This window comes from Schistocerca gregaria, chromosome 2, assembly GCF_023897955.1.
Source record: "Schistocerca gregaria isolate iqSchGreg1 chromosome 2, iqSchGreg1.2, whole genome shotgun sequence".
Lineage (NCBI taxonomy): Eukaryota > Metazoa > Arthropoda > Insecta > Orthoptera > Acrididae > Schistocerca > Schistocerca gregaria.
Genome location: NC_064921.1, coordinates 896,235,926 through 896,249,898, shown reverse-complemented (window position 1 = coordinate 896,249,898; position 13,973 = coordinate 896,235,926).

Genomic DNA, 13,973 nt, shown 5'->3' with positions numbered 1-13,973 from the left:
TAACAGACATATCACCTTTCCTTAACTAACGAAGATACTTGACGCTCACAGTTGTTCACTCAGTTAAATAATTATGGAGACTGTCTTCAAAGAAAAAAAAACTGTCTAGTAAATCAAAATCTTGTTGTTCAAGTGATTAAAGGAAGTTACGTTTCTTAAGTAAATAAATGAAATATCTCACATCTGCCCCCCTCCCCCCCCCCCCCCCCAATGCGAAGGATCCATCTCAAAAGGCAATCCATTGAGTTGCTACAAGTAAGTCGTTTTTTAATCCAAGCTGTTCTCGGACGATTCATTGAGTAAGATCCAATATGTGTTCCCCTTTAGCTCCTAAACCCCTAGGCTGACCCGTGGTTTCCCGAAGTAGATTACATGGACTACAGAACTTTATATGAGGGAGAGTTGTGTCGAGACAGTCTTGTACCCATTCCGTGTACCTACTATTTTGTTTTAGCCAATAATAAAAATTGCATCAAGTCCAGTTAAAAGTAAGATTCCTTTTCGTACTGAGGGAAGGATCACAGGGAAAAGCTTTTGGAGAAGACGGGTGGCTCGAAAATTTGTTTGAGTCTTAATGTAACTTGTTTTACTATGCGATATATATGTGGAAAGAGCAATCAAACTACTGGCAGACTGTTTTTGTAAAGCGTTCGATGGTCATGTCTTGTTCCATGGGAAGGACAAATGTGGGCTGCAATGATTCAGCCAGAAAACTGCGACAGAAGCAAGTGCTCGTGGAAGTTTTCGTTCAGGAACGAAGACGAGAGCAGATTACTGTGAGCTGCCATTTACACCTCGAGCAGCCAATCAGGGGTTCAGAGTTCGTATCAGAGAGGAGTCACAACAGCAATGCTCTGCCTGCCTCATGCTGATAATTGACGGTGAGCATTATTAGCAGCATCAAAACATAACGACAACCTTTGGTCAGAATTTAGTCAGATCGTTGCAGTTATCTGTCTAATGTCCAGCAGTGCATTGGTAGTTGCAGGTGTTTCTCAGTCTGTCAGGCCAAAAATCACTGTGTAGAATGCCAGTTGCGTCTATAGGACACGGTCTCAAGAGTTCCCAGTTACTCAGAGAACCAGCAGGGACACAAGGCGTCATCCATGTAGTGTAACTCCTCAATATTAACTAAGATTGTAGTCAGATTCATTTCATGTTTGTGTTTCCACTGAATACATTAATTTGTTCATTTAAAACTTGTTTCTGTTAACACACTCAATCAATCTCTTTTTAATATTATACAATTTTCCACCTTGGGATTTACAGCTAGGACTATAAGTTGTTGTCTTTTGTTAATTCGTCTGTGCGCAGTAATTCAGATTGGGTCTGAATGATGTGGAGGCTCTAGGTTAAGGTAAATACTTGAAACATACGCAGGATTTGCAGGGTGTTTCCGATAAGTATATCCTGTGTCGTTTCCTTTAGCTGGTAAGTGTAATGTCACTTCCTCGGACGAGAAATAAAAATAAAAAATTAGCTCCAAATACCCCAAAGATTCCCTCCCCACCCCCCCACCCCCCAGTCCCAAATTCCCAGAAAAGTGAATAAGCGAACGAAGTTCCATTTATCACTATTATTAGGACAATAACAAGTAATTAAATCAGGAATCTGAGACATCACAATTTAGTAAAATTACGAAAGAAAGATAAAATTTTAGTACAATTAAAATCAAAATCATAATACATTGCAAAATTAGTATAAATTAAAATTAGAAAAGTAGAACCAACGATCCCAAAGAATACTCCGTGTGAGTAATCTTCGGGAATCGTGAGTAATGACTAAGTATAATTCAATGCATTATCACTACGTTACGAGAGTTAGCCGAAGCAGGTCATATATTTGAATGCTCGTACATGTAGGCGTGCTTAGATTACTTTTGAGATTGAATAATTGCGATCTGTTATGACGCAGCAATACGATCTTCTGACTTCAAATATCACGGCATTAGAATTCGAACGGAGGACTTTTACCTACGAGAATAAAGTGAAGTTTTGACTACATAATTGAACTAAACATTACTTAGACAGTGATGTAGACAACGAACACTGATAGACCATTTTCATTTATAATAGCCAGTGATTTATGGAATTTCAGTGACACGTCCGAAGCATATAATTTAAATTCCCCCAACATCTGCGAAAGTTTTCTTCTCAAGGCTCGGTTAGGAAGTGACTGATATTGTGCAATAAAACACCCTCTCGTGCTAAGTCGTGCATACGTGATTTAAAATTATATCAAATTATTTACATGAAACTCCCGAGTAATAATTACGTGCAGCGATAATATTTGACTGTAGCGCTCGGCGCTTGTGTAGAATCGTTGACTCAAATAACAAGCCCACAGTTACGAGTTCTTAGATACTTGAAATTACGACCAGCCTGTAGGGAATTTATTGTGGGTGTGACTATTGGTTTTACATTAATATTTCATCATTAATCAGTTAAACATCGCTTACCAACGACTAATTACGATTCTTGGTGACGTAAATATCCCACGCACGTCAACATTTCGGTTCAGCACTGGTATTTTGTGTAACGTCGTCTTCGTAACTTGATAACGATCTCAACACTCTATCGATTGTCGCCGAGTTTTAGCCGAGGCCAAGTACAAATCAAACAAAACCATGAAGAAGAAGAGCCGTTATCTAAGGTACATAAGTAAACAACTTATAATAAATTGGCAGGCAACGGCCTCGCCGCAGTGGATCCACCGGTTACCGTAATATCACCGAATATAAGCGCCGTCGGGCGTGGTCTGCACTTGGATGAGTGACCATCCAGGCCGCCGTGCGCTGTTGCCATTTTTTTGGGGTGCACTCAGCCTCGTGATGCCAATTGAGGAGCTACTCGACCGAATAGTAGCGGCTTCGGTCAAGAATACCGTCATAACGGCCAGGAGAGCGGTGTGCTGACCCCACGCCCCACCTATCCGCATCCTCCTCTTTCATTGTCTTAAGTCAGAACAGGGGGGATTCTCTTACCCTTTTTCACAGGTAAGAGAGACGGTTAACAGAGCTCCAAAACACAAAGCATCGGGAACAGATGGACTACCCCTTCAATTACGTAATGAGTGTTTATTGGATCTGCAGCGTACATCTAGTGACTCCTAATGTAGTTCACATTTACATTGTCGGATAGTTATATCATGCATACTATGTGTTATTGTGAAAATTAATGTAGGTATCAAAACTAATTTGCTCTTGTACCTTAACACTGAGCACGCTACCTTGCAAGCCAGGAGACCGGCAATGGAGGGTGAAGCTTTGATATGCCAGCCACTCGTGCTGGCGAAACGTCAGTAAAATCATTAGATGAACATCAGCCGAAGAACCCGAGACAGAAACCAATAGGCAGTTTGTCAGATGTCTGAATGAAATTTCTCGTCGAAATAATACAAAATATAACAAAACATATGTAGATAAATAATTATACAAGTCGTCCCGTCACATCTTACGATGAGGCGACTGGTACATACGTTCACATCTGTTTTATAGTATATATTTCGACGACGACATGTCATTCAGTCGTTTCAGATACTTACTGATGTTGTTTTCACATCCCACTTGAAACATGGCTCGAGAGGCAACATAGCGATACTGAAATGAGTAAAAACAAAAAAAATTCTGAAATAGATATTCCATTGAAGTAATTAAGGAATGTAATGATCATTCTCTTCAGAACCCAAGCGTAAACTATTTAATAACATAAAAATTATTCTTCAACTAAATTGTTATTAAATTAATTAAAATAGTTATTTTACTGCCTTCCGTTTTATAAATGTGTCTCGTTTAATGCCATCTGTTAACAAGAGTACTTTTAATCTACTTTTCACGTTGTTTCCACTTTTTAATACCGTATTTTGCGGACTATAAGAGGCTACCGGCCATAAGACGCACCTTAACATTTAAGCATTTTTTTTGGAATAACAATTTCGGCGCTTTTATTATTAGACTAAAAAAACTGACAAAAAAATTCTTAGTTTATAAAACTGAATTGACCTTTAAAATCCCTGAAAATCGTCATTAGAACTTTCTTCTTCCTCTTCTTCTTCTTCTTCTTCTTCTTCTTCTTCTTCCTCTTCGTCTTCGTCGGTGTCCTCGTCACATATAAGATGCTCATCACTGGCAACGAGAGCATTCCTTATGCCGCACTTCTTGAATGGTTTATGCCTAACAACAATGTTTTTTCTCAACGTAAACCACGACGGTTCTGCCCATTGATACACTTGTTTGATTGCAGGTCGATTCAGAGCTCACTTAGGCATGGATAAATGTTGGGTTTCAGCCATCTTCAGTTTGTTCAATTCCTCCCTGATATACACTTTACATGGCTTATTTATCGGGACATCAAGATATCGCAATTGGGATTTAAATCCCCCGAAATAGCAACAAGATTTGTATTTCCGGCTCAGTTCATCTCACACCGAGTTTTTCAAATGACTAATAAGCTCATGTATCATAGGAAAAGACCTCCTCTTCAATGAAGTTTCTTTCCTACACTGTGCTAATTCATAATTTCATACCAGCTGCGGCCGTCCAGCCTTTGTCATATACATGAACAACAGCATCTGGTGGCATTTCAGAAGATTTTGGCATCGTTTTGAGCTTGAAAATGGTCATTGGATGAAATTTAGTACCTTCAACACTACATGAAACCACAACATTGTAGCGCATTTTTCATGTCCACTTATTTTTATAGTTTTAGCATCTTTCATGGAAGCAGCTCTGTTACTCGGAACATCAGATGTTACTATCTCGCTTAGTTCCACACTGGTTTTTTTCGATGATAGGATAATATTTTCTCTTCATATTCCTGTGGCATGTTCATGACGCTTCGTAAAACTTAAAGTCGGTTAAGCTCCATGTAGCCCTACCTTACGAACGTGTACAGTGTATCATTTTTGTATTAATTCTGATGCCATTTCGAAGGCGTTCTTGAACGCATTTCAATATGTCATCTTCTACTTTTGACTATTTTGCATTCATTCCTCTATATGTACATTTTTTTGAGATCTTATTTTGTAGTATGACAATAGCGAATTGTTTTTTATGTTAGTGGAGGGCCGAAATGTCGCTCAGCTGCTCTGTTTTGATGTTCTTCTACATATGCTATCTTTCAATTTATAGACCGCATCATATGCAGACTTTTAATTGTTTTTCCATTGCGGAATTGTATACTAATAAATATATTGTACTTTTACCGATAGCTAACCAAAATCATTTTCAGTTCAAGTTCACTGGCACCGTAGACTGCAGTGACGCATCATAGGCTAGACAGTGTTCTGCGTATGTGATGGCGGAGCGGGAGGGAGACAGTGTTAACAAATTTGTGGATCACTGCAACTCATGTTCATCGAATGGGTGCACTGCTGCTGTCAGTTGAATCCAGTTTTACCAGATAGAGACAGGTTTCCCACGGCATCGAGTAAATGGCCTTTTTTAAGCCTGGCGAGGATGTTAAATGAAACACTGGGAATTTTTATACTAATTTCGAGTTAAGAGGCACCGGAACTTATAGCCCGTAAAATACAGTACTCTCTGTCACAGTCAATTTTTGTTCTTCGCGTTGCCAGGACAACTTCTTATTTCTTGCACACTATATCTCCTTTCAATTGATTTTAAAGACAATCTAATTTCCTTCTGTACATTCTGTCGCTGTGTGCACATCTGTTAGCAATTTCCATTATAGGAAGCAATAAAATAGTGTAATTCTATATTACTTCAGCAACATAATTCTCTTGCGGTAATTGAGGACGATATTTGTTCTTAATTTAGTCGTGCCTGAATAATTATTCTTCGGGTATATTTTAACTGAAGATGTAAGTAACAAAGTCATAAAAATTTACTGAAGCTATATATAACAAATACGTTCCCCCTGACACACATAAATACGGAGGAACATTTGTGTTTGTAGTACTTTCGATCTCATAATTGACAGCATGTCTTAAGACTCGTCAAAAACAAACACAGTGTGTGATTAACAACTTCTATTATTAACAGTTAACGGTTTTAATCTGCGCTACAATGCATTTTCATATATTGCAACACAAAGTACAGTCTGTCACTTATTTCGATGCTAGAAACTAAAATTATGAACTGTATTTTAAGAGTTTCTCACAATATGTCGTCAAAAATGAAACAGATGTACTAATTATTCTGATCCCTTCTCTTTCAAGTTACTTTTAATTACTGTCTGAGATAAATGTCCTTTTAAGCTCTCCTCAGGTTTAATGACATCTTTCAAAGTCTAACGACTCCTTGAAGGGAAAATTCCTGTTTTGTAGTACCTAAAGGATTTAACGCTTTCTAACAAAGAGTTCTTACTCGAATTAGTACAAGCGACAGTAAGTACACAAAACTCTTAAGGAGTTCCTGGAAACACTTATTACCGTTAAAAATATTACAGTTCCCTCGGTGAAAGGTCAAGTTTAAATGGTAGGCTTAACGACTCAAATAGAAAGAGTTCGTCCTGCATACGCAATTATTCTACAAGAAACTGTATGTCAGAAGTCATTTGAATATATTCATAAATAAGAACACTATATTCTCAACTTAAAAATTCACTTTGAGGGGCAGAATTCAAACACATTCCTTCATAACTTACACAGAGCTACCAGTCTTATACATAATTTGATGTTCTTTCAAATCCACCTACTATCTGTGGCGAGCTGAAAGTATAGTTCAGATTACGCATGGGCTTAAGCCACGCGAATCCTGTAGATTGCTGTTTCCATTAAACCTTACGAACATGACCAAGGCAGCTTCCCATAAAATGTAGCTGGTACTCTCTGTTTGCAATTCAAAAATAATCTAGTACGGTATACCAGGATGAACATAGTGTTTACTGCCACTATAGTAAAAGAATGTCAATCAACTCTTAGGCAGCGATAAAATCAAATACTCTGCTGTGTCAGTTCACTCTGATTCTAAAATAAGACCAACAGGAAACGATGTCGTCATAAATTACATTGACACCAACTAAATTTTAAATTAGTTACTTATTTTACAAAAAGTGCTAAGTTATGGAGATAACGGTTCTATGGCAGTGTGAATCCAATAATCTGCCACGTCACGTATCTAAGATTGGTTTGATGCAGCTCTCCATGCTACTCTATCTTGTGCAAGGTTCTTCATTTCCCCGTACCTACTGCAACCTACATCCTTCTGAATCTGCTTAGTGTAGTCATCTCTCGGTCTCCCTCTACGATTTTTACCCTCCACGCTGCCCTCTAATACAAAATTGGTGGTCCCTTGATGCCTCAGAACATGTCCTACCAACCGGTCCCTTCTTCTTGTCAAGTTGTGCCACAAACTCCTCTTCTCCCCAATTCAATACTCCTCGTTAGTTATGTGATCTACCCATCTAATCTTCAGCATCGTTCTGTAGCACCGTATTTCGAAAGCTTCTATTCTCTTCTTGTCCGGACTATTTATCGTCCATGTTTCACTTCCATACATGGCTACACTCCATACAAATACTTTCAGAAACGACTTCGTGATATTTAAATCTATAGTCAATGTTAAGAATTTCCTCTTCTTCAGAAACGCTTTCCTTGTCATTGCCAGTCTACATTTTATATCCTCTCTTCTTCGACCATCACCAGTTATTTTGCTCCCCAAATAGCAAAACTCCTTTACTACTTTAAGTGTCTCATTTCCTAATCTAATTGCCTCAGCATTAGCCAAATTAATTCAACTATTTTCCATTATCCTCGTTTTGCTTTTGTTGATGTTCATCTTATATTCTCCTTTCAAGACACTGTCCATTCCGTTCAACTGCTCTTTCAAGTCCTTTGCTGTCTCTAACAGAATTACAATGTCATCGGCGAACCTCAAAATTTTTATTTCTTCTCCATGGATTTTAGTGCCTACTCCGAATTATTCTTTTGTTTCCTTTACTGCTTGATCAGTATACAGATTAAATAACATCGGGGAGAGGCTACAACCCTGTCTCACTCCCTTCCCAACTACTGCTCCCCTACCTCTCCCTCCACTCTTATAACTGCCATCTGGTTTCTGTACAAATTGTAAATAGCCTTTCGCTCCCTGTATTTTACCCCTGCCACTAAATCTCTCCTGGCTATATAAATGAAATCAGTTCTTGAGTGTGGTAAGATCTGCCATCACTGACGTGAGGGTAGTGTGAGACGTCTTCTCTTTCCGAGCTCTCGACCGACACTACTACCTCCACTCTTTCAGACAGTCCTCGTCTCACAACAATGCGTAGAAACGCGCTCCCATGTTTCGCCCTCAGATTGTTACTATCGACATCTGAGTTCTTACACAATTCAAAGAATAGCGTTAAGTTGACTGTATTGTTTTCAGTGTAATGGAGATTATGACATACTTTGTTACAACGTCAAAGGCCATCCAAGTTCGGTGATAGACGTTACAATAGAGTTGTTTTTCTCGACGATATGGGTTATTATTGAGATTCCGACATATTATGTTCCTATAAGAATGAACGTATGCTGCGCTATTCAAAAAGAAGGAACAGATTTCAAATATTTATTGTTTCCATAGTAAATAAAGGTAGAAACACAATTCCAACATTCCTGGCAAGCGAAAATTCAAATTTTTATGTGTTCAATGTGAGCAGCATGTGTTACACGACTAATATCAAAACTGGGGCTCATATTGTGCCACACATGAAGCAGATGGTCTCTCGTTATCGTATTCGCAGTTTCAACAACGCGATGTCGAAGACTTTCACGAGTGTCAGGCATAAGGGGATGGGAATGCGGTCTTTTCCGTAAGCCCACAGATAAAATTGACAAGATGTTTAACATGTGTTTTCGATAGCGAGAGGCTAGTTGCTTCGTGTGTGACAGGAAATGAGCCACCTTTTTGTTATTTGTCATGTAACACATGGTGCTCACATTGAATCCACAAAAATTCGAAACTTTTCCTTTCAAGGAACGTTGACATTGTGTTTCTATCTTTTCAATTTTGGAAGTAATAAACGTTTGAGAACTGTTTCTTCTTTTTTAATAGCCTGTCCCAAGTACACCACACGAAAACATCATGAAGATAAGTTTGGAGGTAACAAAATATTCGCTTTTTCTGCATCCCATTCACTACTAGAACAGGAAATGAAGGCAGTGATAGTGGTACAAGACGTACCCTCCGCTACACACCATGTCTCGCGAAGTATAACGTAGTTTTAGCAGTTTTAAGGAACAAAGATGTGTATGAAAATATAGTATATTGAAGTGCTGCAAAAGAGTAGTGAGTTCAACATCTACATCTACAGCCATACTCTGCAAGCCACCTGAAAGTTGTACCGGAGGGTACCTTTAGTACCTGTATCGGTTCTCCCTTCTATTCCAGGCTCGTATTGTTCGTGAAAAGAAAGATTGTCGGCAGAGCGCTGTGTGGGCTCTAATCTCTTAGATTTTATCCTCATGGTCTCTTCGCGAGGTATACGTAGGAAGGGCAATATACTGCTTGACTCATCGGTGAAGGTATGTTCTCGAAACCTCAACAAAAGCCCGTACGGAGCTACTGAGCGTCTCTCTTGCAAAGTCTTCCACTGGAGTTTATCTGTCATCTCCGTAACCCTTTAACGATTACTAAATGATCCTGTAACGGAGGACGCTGCTCTCCGTTGGATCTTCTGTATCTCTTCTATCAACCCTACCTGGTACGGATCCCCCACTGCTGAACAGTATTCCAGCAGTGGGAAAACAAGCGTACTGTAACCTACTTCCTTTGTTTCCGGACTGCATTTCCTTAGGATTCTTCCAATGAATCTATGTTTGACATCTGCTTTACCAACGATCAATTTTATATGATCATTCCATTTTAAATCACTCCTAATGCGTATTCCCAGATAATTTATGGAATTAACTGCTTCCAATTGCTGACCTGTTATATTGTAGCTAAGGGATAAAGGATCTTTTTCTCTATGTATTCGCAGCACATTGCACTTGTCTACATTGCGATTCAATTGCCATTCCCGTCACCATGCGTCAATTCGTTGCAGATCTTCCTGCATTTCAGCACAATTTTCCATTGTTACAAACTCTCGATATACTGCAGCATCATCCGCAAAAAGCCTCAGTGGACTTCCGATGTTATCCACAAGGTAATTTATACATATTGTGAATAGCAACGGTCCTGCGACACTCCCCTGCGGCACACCTGAAATCACTCTTACTTCGGAAGACTTCTCTCCATTGAGAAAGACATGCTGCATTCTGTTATTTACGAACTCTTCAGTCGAATCTTACAATTGGTATGAATAGTCAATATGCTCTTACTTTGTTCACTAAACGACTGTGAGGAATTGTATCAAACGCCTTGCGGAAGTATGAAACACGGCATCTACCTGTTCCTGCATGTTAAGAACTACCTGTGAAATGTAAATTTCGCAGCCGGAAATGTCATATTTGAAAATTCGAGGTTGTTGTGCAGAATACATTTCTTGGAGCAGCACAAGATTTCTGCTCCATTTGCAGAGGACATCCCCAAGAACAGCTTGATGATAAACTAGCTAGCTCACACCAATCGCACTCGAAAGGACAAGGATTCAAACCTGCGTCCAGACATCTGGATTTAGGTTTTCCAGTATTTCCCTAAATCGCTACAAGCAAGTGCCGGGATGGTTCCTTTGAAATGGCACGGTCACTTTCATTCCCAATATTTGGGACAATCCGCGCAAGGTCTCCGTCAGTAAAGACCTCGATGTCAACGGGATGATAACAGCAGTCTTCCTTATTTCTTCAGCAGAAAGGAACAAAACGTTGAGTTTCTCAAAGAAATGAATTCAAAAACATCGGAAGATCGAGGGAATTTTAATAAGTACCCAGCACGAATCCGCTTTCAGTTCACCTCAGCTCTTATGTTTGTATATGAACCGTGAGAGTGGCGCATTTTCCCAAAACCTTGTCACCAAAATTCCCTTCCACTCGTTCAGTTATATTACGAAACTTAAGATTAAGAAATATTCCCATTTAGCTATTTACCTTAAGTTCCATTTTCATTTTTCAGCAGTCTTCTTTGTGTTGATTCCGCTGCCTCTTGTACATCCACGTTCAGACAAGAAAACACAGCACCTAGAACAAATAGAGATAGAACGTTCATATTCACCTGCTAAAATGATTAGCATGTCAACCACGTCGGCCCGCCGATTTAAGGTCAACATCGATATCGACATTTCATACGAATAGTATTGCAGGACAGATCTGCATCCTCTTCGACTGTAGCGTAACAGAGGAACAGGGTAACAAACACATCATTCCTTGCCACGGATGACAGTGTTTAGCCTTTTATCACGGCATGGATTATGCGTGCGTCGTCCACTTCTCCGCCTACCTTTGACAAATGTCTAAAAGATGATAGAAGGTAGTTTTGTAGAGAACCACATTACTGGGGACAGGAATGGCATCAAATAGTGTTTTCGGACTGATCCAGGTTCTGCTTGTTTGAAAATGATGGCCGCATTTTTGGTTCGCCGCAGACATACAGTGCCAACTCAAAGGCCATATTATGTGACACGCTACTGGGTGCAACCACAAACGACAGTTGGCGCGTGTCCATGGCAGTGTGGCCAAAGTGACCTACATGCACGACAGCCTGAGACCAGCTGCCATACCCTTTCTGCAAAACTCCCCAGGCGCCATTTTTCAGCAAGGGGTTGCGCAACCATAACCCAAACGTGCCTCCTTGATGTCACAGGAAGTCAGCCCCTTGCCCTGGACCTCCAGATAACCAGACTTGTAGCCAATCGAAAATGTAAGGCATATGGTAAAAGGACGAGTGCAGTTCTGTGACAAAATGCCAACCAGCACAGGTGAACTTTGGAACCAGATGAATGTAGCATGGATGGCTGTACCACAGGACAGCATACGCGGCTTATACGCGTAGATGTCATCACGCATGGAACAATTTAAAAGGCCCCAGACACGTGCTGAAGAGAGGTGAGTAAAATGCTATTCATTTCTGCAGAACACACTGATGCATATGTTCTGTGAACATAAACGTCCAAACCGTAGCCGTTGAAAGCGTTCTGTTTTTCCTGACCATCAATAAATTTTTAGATTTCTTATTTTTCCCGAAATGAACAAAAAAGTAATATCTGTCATATTAAAATAACGAACTATTTGCAAATGATATTAATAAAGCGAAGAAAATGAAATACGTGTTTGCTAATGAGATGTTCTGAAAGACCGAACATAAAACAAGGCCGGGGTAGACAAAATTCCATGAGAACCACAGACAGCCTTGGGAGAGCCAGCCTGAGGCAACACTACCATCTGGAGAGCAAGATGTATGAGACAGGCGAAATACCCTCAGACTTCAAGAAGAATGTAATAATTCCAATCCCAGGTGTTAACACATATGAAAATAACCGAACTATCAGTTTAATAACTCACTGCTGCAAAATACTAACTGAAATTCCTTACAGACGAATGGAAAAAATGGTAGAAGCTGACCTCGGAGAAGATCAGTTTGGATTCCGTAGAAATGTTGGAACACGTGAAGCAATACTGAACCTGCTACTTATCTTAGAAGATAGATTAAGGAAAGGCAAACCTACGTTTCTAGCATTTGCCAACTTAGAGAAATCTTTTGACCATGTTGATTGGAATACTCTCTTTAAAATTCTGAAGGTGTCAGTGGTAAAATACAGGGAGCGAAAGGCTATTTACAGTTTGTACAGAAACCAGATGGCAGTTATAAGAGTCGAGGTGCATGAAAAGGAAGCAGTGGATGGGAAGGGACTGAGGCAGGGTTGTAGACTGTCCCCGATGTTATTCAGTCAGTATATAGAGCAAGACATAAAGGAAACAAAATAAAGTTGGGAGTAGGGGTAAAATCCATGGAGAAGAAATAAAAAGTTTGAGGTTCCCCGATGAGATTGTAATTCTGTCAGAGACAGCAACTGACCTTGAATAGCAGTTGAACGGAATGGGCAGTGTCTCTAAGGGAGGATATAAGACAACATCAACAAACGCAAAGCGAGTGTAATGGAATGTAGTCGAATAAAATCGAGTGATGCTAAAGTAGTAAAGGAGTTCTGCTATTTGGGGAGCAAAATAACTGGTGATGGTCGAAGAAGAGAGGATATAAAATGTAGAGTGGCAATGACAAGGAAAGCGTTTCTGAAGAAGAGAAATTTGTTAACATTGAGTATAGATTTAAATATCACGAAGTCGTTTCTGAAAGTATTTGTATGGACTGTAGCCATGCATGGAAGCGAAACATGGACGATAAATAGTTTGGACAAGAAAAGAACAGAAGATTTCGAAATGTGGTGCTACAGAAGAATGCTGAAGATTATATGGGTAGATCACATAACTAACGAGGAGTATTGAATTGGGGAGAAGAGGAGTTTGTGGCACAACTTGGCAAGAAGAAGGGACCGGTTGGTAGGACTTGTTGTGAGGAGGTATTGAGTAGAATTGGGGAGAAGAGAAATTTTTGGCACAACTTGACTAGAAGAGAAGGACGTGTTCTGAGACTTCATCGGGACACCAATTCAGTGTTGGAGGGCAGCGTGGAGGTTCAAATCGTAGAGGCAGACCTAGAGAAGAATACACTAAGCAGATTCAGAAGGATGTAGGTTGTAGTAGATACTGGGAGATAAATAAGCTTGCACAGGGTAGAGTAGCATGTGTAAGTAGGCTGTTTAGGTTTTTTAATTGGTAACGCCGCCGCCACGTAGCGCTCTGTATGAAAATCACTGGGTGTGCCGTGTGCAGTCTGTGGTTTGCATTGTTGTCTGCCATTGTAGTGTTAGGCAGCGGCAGCTGGATGCTAACAGCGCATAGCGTTGTGCAGTTGGAGGTGGGCCGCCAGCAGTGGTGGACGTGGGGAGAGAGATGGCGGAGTTTTGTAATTTGTAAGACTGGATGTCATGAACTATCATATATATTTTGACTATTAAGGTAAATACACTGTTTGTTCTCTATTAAAATCTTTCATTTGCTAACTATACCTATCAGTAGTTAGTGCCTTCCGTAGTTAG